General features: G+C 41.6%; 1 protein-coding gene across 1 annotated transcript in view; it reads left to right on the top strand.

Moving 5' to 3' along the window:
* Positions 1–4363, top strand: part of KRTAP21-1 (keratin associated protein 21-1) — a 39566-nt gene that overhangs the window by 25653 nt on the left and 9550 nt on the right. The window lies entirely within an intron of this gene.

Below are 4363 nucleotides of genomic sequence, written 5' to 3'. Positions count from 1 at the left end.
GCTAGAATATCACCATCCAAGCCTTGTTTGCTTCTGACTAAATACATCAAAAGATAATGCTGGTTCAAGGATGCTACCCACAATTTCTATATCCAAGAAATTACATGCCTGACAGAGGCTTTGACATCCAACTACACGTTTCTAGATTGGCGTCTTTGAGGCCTGAAGCTCCATGGTGGTATCATCTGACTCTTTTCCAAATGTTAGCCTTTACTCCCTTAATCTCTGATTCTCCATTATGACTGTGTTAATGATGCTAATATCCTATAGCTGGGAAAATCACTTATTCTCAATAAAAATCGTTCATTGTTTCTAACAAATCCCGGTGTACTTGCTTGTGAATCAATCTTTTTTCAGGTGTTATGGCCTCTTTTGAAGATTGGGCTAACTGTTTTTTTTGGGCCTTGAGTTCTTCTTTGATATAATACAAGCATTTCTTCTTATATTTGCATCAGAAATAATACCTTCTCCACCTATTTCTCATATCCCACATGCTCAGCACAAATCTCACAGTATTTCAGAACCATGCTTTGCAAATCTCACTGTGTCTAGGATGGAGCTGGAAGGGAAAGTGGAGGAGGCATGACACATATTCAGGTAGTCATGAGAAAGTCCCAGGTAGAGGAGAGGTGGCCTGAGTGCTTAAAGGAGTAATGGAATGAAAGAGATACTTTCCAGATTTAATGAGAGGGGCTTCCCTGGTGGTGCAGTGGTTGAGAATCTGCCTGCCAATGCAGGGGACACGGGTTTGAGCCCTGGTCTGGGAAGATCCCACATGCCGCGGAGCAACTAGGCCCGTGAGCCACAACTACTGAGCCTGCACATCTGGAGCCTGTGCTCCGCAACAAGAGAGGCCGAGACAGTGAGAGGCCCTCGCACCTCGATGAAGAGCGGCCCCCGCTTGCCGCAACTAGAGAAAGCCTTCGCATAGAAATGAAGACCCAACACTGCAAAAAAAAAAAAAAAAAAAATTCCAGATTTAATGAGAAATTAGAAGCAGAGATAGGTGTTAAATACATGAGAATAAAGAACAAAGGAACGAATAAGTTAGTTAGAATAAAAATATGTATAATATCATCTGATTTTGATGGAATTGCAAGTGAATTTATTTGTATATATTGAGGATGAGGAGACTGATTTCTGTCATTTAACTGACAAATAGTTTTGAGTAATTTTGAAAGGGTCTCATCTTAGACAGTGGAGATAAAGTAGGAAAATTTAAAGGCAATTTCCTGCTCTCACAGTGTTTATATTCTAGTATGTGAAGATAAAAAAAGTAAAAAATAACTAAAAGAAAATTTCCAACTGACAGTTGGGATGGGGGGAATAAAACAGCTTAACGGGAAAGAGAGTAAGGATTGAAGTGTTAGAGGGATAATTCAGGGAGGAATTTTGAACTTGTGACAAATGAACTGATGTCAATTGCAAAGAAAGACAGAAAGTACAGTAGTAAGTGTAAGGGGGGGAGAGAAGTTCACTAAGTTTTGGAAGAATATAATTTATTAAGCATGTATGAGATAATTTATATATCCAGGAAAGAGTCTTCACATCTTAACTCTTAATATACCTTCAAAATCTGAAATGTGACTCCTTTAGTTAAAGAACATTTGAGACATTTAGCTTTAAAGAAATTAAAAAATGATGATAATCTATCCAAATACCTTACACTGACACAGCAGTGTTTGACTTAATCCATCCCTTTTTATTGGAGAAATATTGATTGAGTGCATATTATGTGCCAGGCACTATTCTCAGAGCAGGTTATTCAGTGATGCACAGAATAGATATTTTTGCTGTTGTTATGGATAAAGCCAGAGGTTTGAATGGAAAGGTATTAGAGGTAATGCAATAAAGATAGAAGACTTTTCAGTAATAAAGGGATATTGTGGTCATAAAGGGTGTGTTGGCAGTGGTATTGAAAATTAAAGTGTCTATACCAGAGAATTTATGAAGTAGAATTGATAGTTTCTAATGTCAAGGGAAACAGAAAAGAAAAGAAACTGAAGATTAATAAAAATTGAGATGAAAATATATTTTCTTTATGCCTATTCTCAGGGATTAAACATAGCAGAGTGATCAGATTAGAGCAGTGAACAACATCAGAAAATATAGGTGGAAAGATTTCTCAACTGAAAGAGAATTTTCTAATAATAAATGCTCTCAGAAAATGAAATCAGCAGCTCCGTGAAGATTCCTGTTGAAAGCATTCCGTAAATTATTGGATCATAATGCATTTTGTGTTGTTGAAATGTGAGTGTAGAGTAGAATGAATCACCTTCTGGACTTTATACACCCTTCCAACTTGGATTTCATAGTTTTCACCATAAAAGGTCACTTCGAGGACCTTCAAGATGGCAGAGGAGTGAAATGTGGAGATCACCTTCCTCCCCACAAATACATCAAAAATACACCTACATGTGGAACAGCTCCTACAGAACACCTACTGAATGCTGGCAGAAGACCTCAGACTTCACAAAAGGCAAGAAACTCCCCACATACCTGGGTAGGGAAAAAGAAAAAAGAAAAAACAGAGACCAAAGAATAAGGATGGGACCTGCACCAGTGGGAGGGAGCTGTGAAGGAGGATAAGTTTCCACACACTAGGAAATCCCTTCACTGGCGGGGACAGGGGGTGGGCAGGGGGGACGTTTCGGAGCCACGGAGGAGAGCGCAGCAACAGGGATGCAGAGGGCAAAGCGGAGAGATTCCTGCACAGAGGATGGTGCCAACCAGCACTCACCAGCCTGAGAGGCTTGTCTGCTCACCTGCCGGGGCCGGTGGGGTCTGGGACCTGAGGTTTGGGCTTCGGAGTTCATACCCCAGGGAGAGGACTGGGTTTGGCTGCGTGAACACAGCCTGAAGGGGGCTAGTGCACCACAGCTAGGTAGGAGGGAGTCCAGGGAAAAAGTCTGGAAATGCCTAAGAGGCAAGAGACCATTGTTTTGGGGCACGTGAGGAGAGGGGATTCAGAGCACCACCAAAATGAGCTCCAGAGATGGGTGTGAGCCGTGGCTATCAGCGTGGACACCAGAGACCGACATGAAATACTAAGGCTGCTGCTACAGCCACCAAGAAGCCTGTGTGCAAGCACAGGTCACTCTCCACACCTCCTCTCCTGGGAGCCTGTGCAGCCCCCACTGCCAGAGTCCCGTGATCCAGGGACAACTACCCTGGGAGAACACACGGCGTGCCTCAGGCTGTTGCAACGTCATACAGGTCTCTGCCGCTGCAGGCTTGCTCCGCATTCCGTACCCCTCCCTCTCCCCGGCCTGAGTGAGTGAGAGCCCCCTAACCAGCTGCGCCTTTAACCCCTTCCTGTCTGGGCAAAGAATAGACGCTAGAGGGTGACCTACATGCAGAGGCAGGGCCAAATCCAAGTCCCCTTCACCAGGAAGCCTACACAACCCACTGAACTAACCTGACCTACTTGGGGGAGACATCAAAAACAATGGGAACTATGAACCTTCAGCCTGCGAAAAGGAGACCCTAAACAAAGTAAGTTAAGCAAAATGAGAAGACAGAGAGATAAGCAGCAGATGAAGGAGCAAGGTAAAAACCCACCTAACCAAACAAATGAAGAGGAAATAGGCAGTCTACCGGAAAAAGAATTCAGAGTAATGATAGTAAAGATGATCCAAAATCTTGAAAATAAAATGGAGAAAATACAAGAAACCTTTAAAGAGACCTAGAAGAAATAAAGAGCAAACAAACAATGATGAACAATGCAATAAATGAATTAAAAATTCTGTAGAAGGAATCAGTGGCTGAATAACCCAGGCAGAAGAATGGATAACTGACCTGGAAGATGAAATAACTACCGGAGAAAAGAATAAAGAAAAAGAATGAAAAGAATTGAGGACAGTCTCAGAGAACTCTGGGACAACATTAAACATACCAACATTTGAATTATAGGGGTCCCAGAAGAAGAAGAGAAAAAAAAAGGGACTGAGAAAATATTTGAAAAGATTATAGTTGAAAACTTCCCTAATGTGGGAAAGGAAATAGTCAATCAAATCCAGGAAGCACAGAGAGTCCATTACAGGATAAACGCAAGGAGAAACACGCCAAGACACATATTAATCAAACTACCAAAAATTTAATACAAAGAAAAAATAATGAAAGCAACAAGGGAAAAGCAACAAATAACATACACGGGAATCCCCATAAAGTTAACAGCTGATCTTTCAGCAGAAAATCTGCAAGCCAGAAGGGAGTGGCAGGACATATTTAAAGTGATGAAAGGGAAAAACCTACAATCAAGATGACTCCACACAGCAAAGATCTCATTCATATTCAAAGGAGAAATTAAAACCTTTACAGACAAGCAAAGCTAAGAGAATACAGCACAACAAAAACAGCTTTA

Source organism: Balaenoptera physalus (genome assembly GCF_965194825.1).
Source record: "Balaenoptera physalus genome assembly, chromosome: 4".
Classification (NCBI taxonomy): Eukaryota; Metazoa; Chordata; class Mammalia; order Artiodactyla; family Balaenopteridae; genus Balaenoptera; species Balaenoptera physalus.
This window is presented reverse-complemented; position numbering and strand designations above follow the sequence as displayed.